The sequence below is a fragment of the Chiloscyllium plagiosum genome, chromosome 8 (genome assembly GCF_004010195.1).
Source record: "Chiloscyllium plagiosum isolate BGI_BamShark_2017 chromosome 8, ASM401019v2, whole genome shotgun sequence".
In the NCBI taxonomy this organism is placed as follows: Eukaryota; Metazoa; Chordata; class Chondrichthyes; order Orectolobiformes; family Hemiscylliidae; genus Chiloscyllium; species Chiloscyllium plagiosum.
In genome coordinates, this window is record NC_057717.1 from 18,545,565 (window position 1) to 18,558,844 (window position 13,280).

A 13,280-nucleotide genomic window follows, 5' to 3' on the forward strand; every position below is an offset into this window, starting at 1 on the left:
TAGAGTGGCAGATAAGCCTGCATCGCGGTGATCCAAAAAGGGTTGCCATATCTTATATAAATCTGCTTTTTGGTGCACCATATACTGGTGAGAAAGTCCAAAGGGATAGTTTGCATGACGAGCTTATGACGACCCAACAGACCCGGGGGCTTTCAGAAATTCCACACAACAGAATATTTTTTCTGGCACAGGAAGTATGGGGGAGATACTAAACGAGTACTTTGCATCAATATTTACTGTGGAAAAGGATATGGAAGATATAACATGCAGGGAAATAGATGATGACACCTTGCAAAATGTCCATCTTAAAGAGGAGGAAGTGCTGAATGTCTTAAAACGGCTAAAGGTGGTTACATCCTCAGGACATGATCAGGTGTACCCGAAAACTCTGAGGGAAGCTAGAGAAGTGATTGCTGGGCCTCTTGCTGAGATATTTGTAACATGGATAGTCACAGGTGAGGTGCCGGAAGACTGGAGGTTGGCTAATGTGGTGCAACTGTTTAAGACTGGTGGTAAGGACAAACCAGGGAACTATAGACCCGTGAGCCTGACATTGGTGGTGGAGAGAATCCTGAGGGATAGGATGTGCATGTATTTGGAAAGGCAAGGACTGATTAGGGATAGTCAACATGGCTTTGTTCGTGGGAAATGATGTCTCACAATCTTGATTGAGATTTTTGAGGAAGTAACAAAGAGAATTGATGTGGGCAGAGTGGTAAATGTGATCTATATGGACTTCAGTAAGGCGTTCAACAAGGTTCCCCATGGGAGAGTGATTAGCAAGGTTAGATCTCATGCAATACAGGGAGAACTAGCCATTTGGATACAGAACTGACTCAAAGGTAGAAGACAGAGGGTGGTGTTGGAGGGTTATTTTTCAGACTGGAGGCCTGTGACCAGTGCATTGCCACTAGGATCTGTGCTGGATTCACAACTTTTTGTCATTGACATAAATGATTTGTATGTGAGCATAAAAGGTATAGTTAGTAACTTTGCAGATGACAGCAAAATTGGAGGTGTAGTGGACAGCGAAGAGGGTCAACTCAGATTACAACAGGATCTTGACCAGATGGGCCAATGGGCTGAGAAGTGGCAGGTGGAGTTCAATTCAGATAAATGCTAGATGCTGCATTTTGGGAAAGCAAATCTTAGCAGGACTTAAACACTTAATGGTAAGGTCCGAGGGAGTGTTGCTGAACCAAGAGAACTTGGAGTGCAGGTTCATAGCTCCTTGAAAGTGGAGTTGCAAGTAGATAGGATAATGAAGAAGGTGTTTGGTATGCTTTCCTTTATTGGTCAGAGTATTGAGTACAGGCGTTGAAAGATCATTTTGCAGCTCTTCAGGATATTGGTTAGACCACTGTTGGAATATTGAGTGCAATTTCTGGTCTCCTTCCTATCAGAAATATGTTGTGAAACTTGAAAGGGTTCAGAAAATATTTACAAGAATGTTGCCAGGTTTGGAGGGTTTGAGCTATACAGAGAGGCTGAGTAGGCTGGGACTGTTTTCCCTGAGCATCGGAGACTGTGGGGTGACATAATAGAGATTTTAAAAATTATGAGGGGCATGGATAAGGTAAATAGGAAATGTCTTTTCCCTGTGTTTGGGGAGTCCAGAACGAGAGGGCGTAGGTTTAGGGTGAGAGGGGAAATATATAAAAGATACCTACGAGGCAACTTATTCACACAGAGTGTGGTACGTGTATGGAGTGAGCTGCCAGGTGAAGTGGGGGAGGCTGGTACAAGTGCAACATTTAAGAGGCATTTGGATGGGTATATGAATAGGAAGGGTTTGGACGGGTGCTGGCATGTGGGACTAGATTGGTTTGGGATATCTGGTCGGCATGGATGGGGTGGACCGAAGGGCCTGTATCCATGCCGATCATCTCTATGACTCAATTACTTATATTAATCTTTGTTTTTTGGTGCACCATACTGGTGAGAAAGTCCAAAGGGATATTCCCCATGATGAGCTTACAAAGACCCAACAAACCCGGGGAGTTTTCAGACATCCAACACAACAGAATATTTTTCCTAGCCCAGAAAGTAAAGATATATTTTTCCCATATGCATCTGCGTAAGATACTCTGGGCATGCCCACGAAAGAGAAATCGGGTCCATCTCCAATTCGGTCCCCAAGACCCACTCTATCACACCTAACACAGTGCTCCACTATAAACGAAGCCTGCAGCAGGACCACATGCAATGAGTAAGAGTGCCTGTAGGACATGCTGAAGATAATCCCACTTTGAATTTTGAGAGAAAATCTGGTGTCAGATCGACCCTATGAAGGATTTTCAACTGCATGAAATGGGTCCTATTACAGATCAAAATCCTTCGAGCATTTTCACAAATATCCTCCCATGTCTCCAAAGAGATATAAACCCCCCAACTCTCTCGCACAGACGTCAGGAAGCTGCACAGTCTTTTCTGAGGGGACACTATCCAACTAATGATAAAGGGTACTGACACAGTGTATTCTTGACAATAAGCAATGGCTTCTCTCTATCGGATCTGTAGGAGTCTGTTGAAAGTATTTTAAAATCAAATCTCTAATCTGGAAAAAAATGAAGAAGTTTCTACTAGGTAGTCCATACTTACGAGTTATTTGATCAAATGATATTATTGTTTATCCCTCAAGTAACACGTGGTGGTTCAATGGTTGCACTGCTGACTCACCGCACCAGGGTCACGGGTTTGGTTGCTGTCTGGGGTGACTGGCTGTGTGGAGTTAGTATATTCTCAGCTGTGTCTGCGTAGGTTTCCTCCCACAGTCACAAAGATGTGCAGGTTAGATGAATCGTCAATTGCTAAATCGCTCATAGTGTTCCAGGATCTGTCAGTTGGGGCATTAGTCAGGGTAAGTATAGGATGGTAGGGGAATGGATCTGGGTGGGTTACTCTTCAGAGGATCAAACTGGACTTTTTGGACCCAAGGACCTGTTTCCACACTGTAGGGATTCTACTAAATCTAAATCATCCAAGCAAAGTAACCCCCCCCCCCCCCCCCCCCCCCCCCCCCCCCCCCCCCCCCCCCCACCCTCAACGCCACCCCCCGCACCCCCCCACCCCCGCTGCCCGCAGTTTAAACCTGGAATCCATTATTCCCAGTTGACAACCCGGTATACCAATTAAAGTGGTAAGAAACATGGTAATGGTTGTATTGCCCTCGATCTGTATTGCCCTCGATCTGCCTTGTCCTTAAAGTTTTAACAGTATTGATCATCATTAGTTTTTGACAATACTCCATAAATGTTGTCATTTTATCTAAGAATAACAGACTAATAAGGGTTCACTTTGTCTGAGATGGCCCAATGTCTCGCTGTCTTGACGCCAAGTCCTCGGCGGCCCAGGCACTAACATAGGATGATAAAAGAGCTTAATTGAATGTTTTTAATCTGGGAGATCTACCCCTCCACAATCTGTGGGGCAGTTGCAATTTTGTTAGCTTGATAAAGAATTGCTTGTGGTACAAAATAAAAGAGCTAAACCAGCCATTCTGTTTCCGAAATATCTGTCTGGGAAACATCAAAGAAAGCATTCGCACGGGGCCTAGGAAATGAGGAAGGACATTCATTTTAATAACAGCTATCTGACTTAGCCAGGATTTTGGAAATGGCTCCCATCTTTGAAGGTCTTGTTTAATTTTGTCAAACAAATGGACATAGTTCACGTTAAATAAATGATCAAAGACAGATGTAATGAATATACTGAAATAGGGAAACCATCCCCAGTGACCATTTAAAAGGAAATCAGGATTTGCCCTCAGTATCAGGTATTTCTCTCAGACCTCCCATCGGCATGGCCTCCAACTTTGTAAAATTAATCTTATCACCCAGAAAGGCAACAAGCGAATTAATGCATTGCATCACATGAACTACCGAAATTGCGGGATTTGACAAAAAACGTCAGACCCTCATCTGCATACAATGTAATCTCACGTTACTTCTATCCCACTTCTGGGGCAGATATGTTGGCATCCCTACGGATGGCCTCCGCCAATGGCTCAATCACCAACGTAAACAATAATGGTGAAAGGTGTCAGCCTTGTCGGCTGCCAGGAGAAATATTAATAGTACTGGTTTGCACTCCATTAGTGAGAACTGCAGCCAGAGGATCGCGGTAAATGACCCTCACTCACTTGATAAAAACTGTGCGTAGACAAAACCGTTCTAATGTACAGAAGAGATCCGGCCACTCAACCCAATCAAATGCCTTCTCTCATCTAAAGAGATCAATAATCCCTGTACAGATTGTTGTTGAGACTCTTGGATCATATTGAGTAACCTCTTAACATTGTAGGGAGATCTGCGGCCCTTTATAAAGCATGTTTGGTTCTCTTCGGCAATGGAAGGCAGCAAAGTTTCCAGCCTTAATGCACGGATCTCAGACAGACTTTTGAAATCAACATTTAAAAGTCAGATTGGCGTGTAAGAAGCACAATCTTCCAAGGTCTTCCTTTCTTCAGCATCAGAGAGATATGAGCCTCTAAAGGATGGAGGGAGGGGTTTGTGACTGTATGAGCGACGGAACGTGTTAAACATCTGCCCTGACAATAGGTTTATAAATTATTTGTAAAGGTCACGAGGAAATCCGTCTGGAACGTGCATCTTTACATTCTGAAGCTGCTTCACACCCTCCTGCGCTGACAATGGTGCATTAAGACACAACACTTATTCAGGGGTTACTCCTGGAAGACCCAGGTTCTTGAAAAATGACTCAATCTTAATCCATCTATCCTCACAATGTTCAGTCTGAAATAATTCGCAGAAAAACACGGACGGGAGGCATTAATCTTTCTGGAATGAAAGGTAAGGATCCCAGTACCTTCCCTTGTTGAGGTAATGGCTTGAGAGGGGCACTCTTGTTCCTGGCAAGATAGGCTAAATACTTGCGCAGCTTATCACTATGTTCAAACAGCCTTTGTTTTGCAAAGGTAAGTTCCTTCTTGGCTGTCTGTTTGAGTGTAGAATCCACTGCAGACCGAAGCGTTATAATCCTCTGCAGCTTAGCCACTGAGGGTCTGTCACAGTATGCCTTCTCTGCTGCCTTCAGCTGTGCCTCAAACCAGCATTCCTGCTCCCACTTCTACTGCATCCTAAGGAATAATTATCCCTTGGCATAAGCCTTAGCAATTTCCCATAGAATGGATGGGTTACTGGTTGAAACTGAATTAATGGCTAAGAAAGATCTGAATACATTGTAGAAATATTCAATGAACTAACTAGCCTTAAGAATAACGGGATAAATTCGCCAGTGTCTCGAATCTGTTATATTACCCTTAACCTTAATCAATAAGTATACTGCTTCATGGTCAGAAATGATAATAGTCCCAATTATGCAGGGTGCCACCGAATCTAAGATTGCTGCAGGGATGGGGAAGATGTCAACCCTCGTTGGCATTTCTGCTGGTTGAAGAAGAAAACAAAATCCCTACTTGTGAGGTAGATTTGCCTCCAGACATCCACCAGCTCTAGTTCTGCACAGAATTCCACTAATTGCTTACATTATAATCTGGGTATTGGGGGACCTTTGGACATTCAGTCCACTGTGGGGTACGTAAGACAGTTGAAATCGTCTCCAATAATGTGCCATGAGGCAAGATAACCTAATTTAGAAAATGCATCTACCAAGGTTTTAAGAGGGTGCGCCAGGAGGCAATAATCATTCAAAATACTGTATTCTTTTCCATAGTTCAAGGATTTCGGGATTATGATCCTCCTGTGAGTGTCAAATATAAACTAGTAATTTAACTGGAAGTTTCTTCCTGTCCAGTATGGCTTCTCCCCTACTCCGACAATAAAAAAAATCGAGAAATAAACCCGATCAAACTCGCCCTGCTGTAATGTCCAATGTTCATTGTCATCAAGGTACATCTCCTGCAATAGGACAACATCCACCCTCTCCTTCTTAAGACTAGAAAGTACACATTTCCTCTTGACTGGACGATGGCTCCCCTTATTGTTCCAGGTACACCATTTAAGCACATCATTATCCATCACACACCGTAGCGACATTTGAGCTCTAGAGAGGAACAACTTGAATTACACATCACTGATCATGAATGAAAAAAGACTCATAGAGCTTGAAAACAACACAAACTAAGACGACTACTACTAACAAGCTCTAAAAACATTCCAAAACTAAATGCATATAAAAAAACAAAAAAAGAAACAAAATCCAAGGTGCCAATGACATTCGATAGGGAATTTACCCCACGCTCACCCAGTGGGCACGGTTACATATCACAACACTTTATCTTCTGCCCGCTACCAATATGACATTCATGGCAATTAACAACAAAACTCGGGCTTCAACTGCCCTTTGGTCGTAATTTAGTCATCACAAGTACCTTTGTAACCCGCTCCAGCTTGTGCCGCACCCCAGATACAAGCAAGGAAAGAAAAAAAGAGTAGTAATACTAATGAAGAAGTTAAAAGTGAATACTCTACCCATCCCCGACTACAATTTAACACTGGTTAATACCAGAAAATTCCAAGAAAATTTCGTTAAGAGAGAAACATGATTATCTAAATATTCAGCTTATTTTAAAATGTCCATAAAGTTTTTGCTTTCTCTGGAGAGTCAGACGAGTTCTTGGATCCATTGAAAGCAATACAGAGCACTGCTGGGTACCGTAGGGAATACTGAATCCCGAGTTCCCTTATTCTTTTCATGATGTCATCAAAAGATTTTCTTTCCTGAAACACCACCGTTGAAAAGTCCTGAACGAACGTAATACTGGAGCCTTCGTGAATTAAAACCATTGGATCTTTCCCCTGTGTTCTGGAAGATTCCATCAGTCTTTGTTTATCCCCATATCTATGTAACCACACAAGGACAGGGCGAAGGCGTTGGTCTGAGTCTGACCTGTGCAACGTACCTCGACGAACTGTCTCAATCTTCACCTGTCCCTTTTCAGTTTTGTAGTGAAGGAATCGCGGCAGCCAGTTCTCAATAAACTCACCCGCTGACCACCTTCCGTCCGGTCCAGCAAACCGATGATGTGAACATCCTCATCCTATCCCTGTTCTCGAGGTCGTCGTCATGCTCACTTACGGTACGGACCTGGTTTTCAAAGGAATCAAATGAGAGGAATTGATCGCGTTCCCTGTCGCTGCAGTTCGGCGCTTGACATCATCTGTTCTGTTTCCAAGGCTGTCAAGTTGCTGCTCATGTTTTTGGTGCACGGCTGAGAGCAGCTACAACCACTGCTGAACCCTTCTTCAATCATTTTACGTAACTTGATGAACTCAGTGACCAAGTCCTGGTGAGTAACTGGGTCTATTGAACGAGCAGAGTGGGTTGCAGCTACAGCCTCAGGCAGGCTCGATGCTTCTGACGGGTGCACAGTGTGTTGGGACTTAATCGATCCTTTCCCATGTTTTGTCATTTCCATTTGACAAAATGGGATTAGGAAAGATTCTATCACTGTTTTAGTGTTGAATTTTAATTAACTGGCTGAGATGGGGTGGGTTAGAGAACCACTTTGCCCGTGTGTTGATGCAGAGCCCAGCAAAGCAGACCTTCTGGATCGTCGCAATCTTGTATTCCCCCTCAACATTTTATTGATATTATCATTTCATTTTGCATTATATTCCTGGATGATCTGGACCCGTGTAATTTGGTACCACTGTCTACATTTTCCCCTACGCTGCAAATTGCTGCCCATTTCTCGATAATCCTTGACTCTGTTGTTATTCATGAACTTCTGTCCATGCCTCAAAAATATTCAATAACCCTTGCTCCAATGCTCTGCGAGGAAGAGTGTTGCAAAAACTCACAGCACTTTGAGAAAACAATTATAAACGTTATGATCTGAGTGTGAGATTAGTTTTTTGTGTATCTGAAAAAGGATATAATTACATTGAAAGCAGTTTAACGATGTTTCATTTCACGTATTCCTGGGGTGAAGGGCTTATATGATGAAGGTTTTAACAGGTTACTCTTGGAATGAGAATGAAACATACAAGACCTTGAGGAGAGTGAATTATGTATATACCAGCTGGGTTGAAAATGTGTTGCTGGAATTCAGGTCTGATCTCCATCATTGCAGTCCTCACTTTCTCTTAGAAGATATACCCGCTGGTGTTTGTATAGTCCAAATTTGTTGTCATTGTCATAGAAACTCAACAGTGTGGAGGCAGGCCATTCCATCCATTAAGTCCACACTGATCCACCAAACCGCATCCCACCTGGACGTGCCCCCCCACCTTATCCATGTAACCCTGCATTTCCCATAACTAACACTCATGCTCATCTTTGGACTGTGGCAGGAAACTGGAGCACTGAGAGGAAACACGCACAGGCACGGCGAGAATGTTCAAACGTCATATGGAGGATCGCCCGAGGTTAGAATTGAACCCAGCTCCTTGGTGATGTGAGGAAGCAGTGCCACCCACAGATCCACCATTCTCCTCCGGTAATTCTGTTAGTAACTTGTGGCTGACTAAAGAAATCTGCCTGACTTGTTCTTATCACTGAACCTAACCCAGTCTGAGATCTTAATCATCGACCATATCTCCAACTTGGTTACATTTAAAATTTGTTGTGAGCCGTGGAGGAGTGGGACTAGAAAAGGAAGGTGTGACACCCTCCATCCTCAGTCACAACTGGAGTGAGAAGAAATTCACAAAGTGGGAATTCATTTAAGTGGGAATCCTTTTTCCCAGAAGTTTGGGATGGCGGCATCTTTGTATTATATCAAGGCTGGCTTCGCCTGATTTTCCATAGACATGGATAATGGTGCATAGAGAGAAAAGTGCAGCTGGGACCACAATGAGATGAGCCATGACACACTTTACTGATGGAGTAGTGTGAAAGGGCCGAATGGCCCCCTCCTGTCCCTCAGTCCTATGTTCTGATGTTCCAATCAGCCCTTCGGACCTGCTATACAGCGGCAGATCGAGGCCACTCCGATGGTTAGGTGTAGTTTTGGAAATGTAATTCGAAAATCCAGGCTGGGCCAGGAAGTGACCCTCACACCCCAATCCCTGTTTCCAAGCTTCCCCTCTCTGTAACTTCTGCTTGAAATTAATAAGTAGGAACAACAGTAGTTATTCGGCCCCTCAAGCTTGCCCTGTCATTTAATATGAACATGGCTGATCTACTCCAGGGCTGTACTCCACTTTCTTGCCGACTCCTTGCATCCCTCCACAGCTCTCCGGGTTAGGAAATTCGCGACATTCACTACCTTCTGAGAGAAGGCATCACATTGCAACTCAGACAGAAATCGATGTTCCATATTCGGTATCTGTGTCCTCGAGTTCGAGACTCCAACCAGGAATGGTAACAACTTCTCAACATCTACCTTCTCAAGTCCCTTCTGTGTCTTGTATTTTTCAGCAGTATCACTCCTCATTCATTTAAACCCCAATGAATAATCTCCTCACCATTTTAGAGATTCTCAATAACACAGCCCTTCCATACCAGGAACCCGTCTTTTGAACCAACCTAGTTACTTGCTGCATCAGCACGCTGACTTTATGTTTCATACACTGGAAGACTACAATCCCTTTGTACTGCTCCTTTTCTGGAAGTGCTCTCCATTAAAGAACACCCTGTCTTTTGGTTCACAGCGTCATCCACAAACTCGGATGTATATTGCACTCAGCTCCCTCCTTCAGGCTATCAGTATAGATTGTAAATAACTGATGCCATCGGTCTCATAGCTGTGGTACTCCAGCAAATACACCTTATCATGAAGATTCATTAATTCCTGACTCTCTGATTTCTATGAGCTAACCAATCAACTTCCCATGTTAATACATTATCCATCATCCTACGATCTTCTGTTGTGTGTAAGAACTCTTATTTTGTAATACTTTGTGGAAAATCTCTGGAAAGCCTGGTGTCTAACAGATCCCCTTTATCAAATCCGCTTCTTACATTCTCAGGCATCTCCAGAAATACTTTGCATGATTTTACAGGGAAAAGTATAATTTCCTGTTCACAAACCCACACTGACTCTGCGTGAAGCTTTTCTAAATGCTCATGCTGGCCAGGTTTTCCAAATTTAGCTCGTCCCATCTGCTTTCGTTTGGCCAATATGTGTCTAACTGTTTCCCATTCATATGGTTGTCCAAATGAGTTTTAAATGTTGTAGCTGTATTGGCATCTACCACTCTTCCTCTGACAGTTCATTCCATACCCAACCACCCTCTGTGTAAAATAAAATTGCCCCTTCGTTTTTTTTAAAGCTTTCCTCTTTCACCTTAAACCTATGCCTTCTATGGCTGAACTCCCCATGTCGTTGGAAAGATCTTGGCTATTCACACTATCCATATCTCTCATGGTTTTAGAAACTTTTACAATGTCACCACCCAACCTCCTACACTCCATCTGATACTAATTTCAAGAAAAAGTATTTAAAGATAAGCATTGCAAATTTAAACAATATTAAATATAACAGGTAAACAATACTCAGCCCAAACCTTATATGGTGATTTATTTTTCTCCATATTGCAATACGAAGGCAGCACGAAATGCTTACTAGTGCCAAGAAGAAGTCAAGCACCTGGATTCCTCTGTCTAAAGGGGGCGATGATCTCAACAGTGAAAACGTATTCATGGCCAGATCTATATAATGTCACATACTCAACATTCTCCCTCCTGGCCTCCCTATGACCTTGTGTGGTTGCGTCTTCTTTATCTTGCACTCAATAGAGAGAACCCATTTCCTCCATTCACACCTTAATTTAAACACATTTTACATCATCCACTCGTTCACCTGTGCTAAAAGCCCATTTATCTTTGCGACACCCTCTTTTCCCTGTCACCCATCGCCCAAGTCTGACAAGGGATTGAAAATCCCAGTTTCCAATGTCTCTGCAGATGATGACAGACCTGATGAGTTTCTCCAGAAGTGAATAGGCACAGAACAAATTTCCACGAAAACCAGTAACTATGGATACTGGAAAAAAAAATACAAAAATTGCTGGAGAAACTGAGAGCTTTGTAAAGGGTCACTGGACCTGAAAGTTTAACTCTGCATTCACTCCAGAAGATGCTGCAACATTTTCAGTAATTTCTTCAGCAATGTCTGTTTTTGGACAATTTCTAAAGAAGAATGTCAAAGATGCTCAAACATCCTACACTGGGAACTGAGCAATAACGCATGGTGCATAAGTACCTTGACTCTGAAACTGAAAAGGACTGGCATCACTGACACTACAGAGCTTTTAATCATGGTCAGGGAGAAAAATAGAGGGAAACACATTCACTTGAAATACAGAAGTTGACATTGTGGAAAATGAACGATTTCGATTATTACCTTAAATGGATTGATTTAAAGTAGCAAATTGGACGTGTGACACCAGGGAAATGCCCTCAGCAGAATGAGAATATGAACATGGAAGTGTTACCGCATCAGAAACCAGGTTAGGTCACTGGATAGAGGGCTGATGCCAAGATCAGAATCACGTGCACCTAAACCTGTTGACAACCCATCAAAGCGACCACACTTGACTGGTTGCATTCCAAACAGCAGAATTACCTTCTGACGGAGAGGGGGAAATGATCCCAAGACTAACAGATCGGATCTAAGCTCTGTCGCCCTGTTAAATCCAAGCGTAAGTGTCGGTGGACTGTTAAACAATTTACTGAGGAGAGGACTCCACAAATATCCTCATCCTAAATATCGGAACAATTCTGGACAACAGTGAAAAAAAGTCAAGGACGTGGTGTCTGCATTATCCTCAGCCATAGGTGTTGAGTGGATGATCCAACTCGCACTCATCATGATGCCCACAGACTCACAGATGACAGTTTTCCAACAACTTGATTGGCTGAACGTCACAAGAAGAAACAGATGAACTCTGTAGATATGACAAAAGCAATGGGCCCTGACCCCATTCCTGTGTTAGGACTGAAGACTTGTGCTGCACAACAAGCTGGGTCTCTGGGGAATCTGTTTCATTCCAGCTCCAACTCTGACATCTCCCTGACAATGTGGAAAATTACTCAGCTATGTCCAGTCCCCGAAGAGGAGAATAATTACAATCTGACCAATTACCACCTCGAAGTCCCATCACGACAGTCAATTGGTGGGAATTATTTTTGACAGTGCTGTCAAGTAGCACCGAAATAATCAGATCAGTGTGGTTTCCGATAGGTCCCCATGTGGAGATGATGTTGTTGTGGAAATATCATTGGATTCCTAATCCAGTAGCTGGTCGAAGTTAAAAATAATTAATAAAATATTGAGACGTAAAATCTGGTGTCTTTAATAGTGATCTTGTATCCAATGTTGATTGTAAACATCGATCTCCTTCCCCAGTGTACTTTCAGGAAGTGAATCTGCTGTACTTTCCTGGTCTGGACTAAAAGTCATGTGATAAACCTTGTCAATGGTCTCTTAATCGGCCAAGTAAGACACTCAATTGCATCAAACTGCTCTGAGGTCTTAAACGATAAAACTGGACAGAGCACCTGGCACCAGCCTTGTTATCAGAAAAGGGAATGGGAAACGCAGTCTTGTTGACCCTGCAGAGGCCTCCTTTCTAACGTCTGAGATTATGTGACAACATTTACAGAGCTTTCCCACAGACTGCACAGAAACATCAGGAAAGGAGGAGGTCATTCAATACATTGAGCTTTCCCCATGCTAGTTCATGGCCGAACATCTCGTCAATGCACTTTTCCCCTACAATGTTCATATCCCATAGTATGCTTACACATCAAGTTTGCTCCTCTATCAATATACACGCGGTTCTTTGATAACACTTGTGTATTACATATGATTTGACTGTTTTCAATGAAGTGAACTATCATCCCTGCCTCCAATCTGTCTCAAACTGTCAGAGTTTGATATATGTCAGTGATGTCTCCATCATTTTCCTAATCCATATGAAATACAGGCCCAGTCACCCCAAAACTCTGGTCCCACAACAAGCCTGTCCTCCCAGAGATCAGTCTGGTCACCCTGAACTGCTCTGCCTCAATGTCAGGTTTATCCTTTACTAGCTGAAACTTTATTGCTGGAACAGCACAGCAGGTCAGGCTAGGGAACAGAAGATTCGACGTTTCGGGCACATGCCCTTCTTCAGGAATGAGCAGAGAGTGTTTACTAGGCAAGGAGACCAAAACTGAAAACAATACTGCACAATGTCCGAGATGGGGTCACACTAAGGCCCTGTACAGCTGCAGTAAATGACCCTTACCCCTGTATTCAAATCCCCCTGAAATGAAGGTGAATACACCATTTATCTGCCTACCTGCTTTCTGCTCCTGCAATATCACTTTCGATAACTGGTGTACAGGGAGATACAGATCGTTTTCAA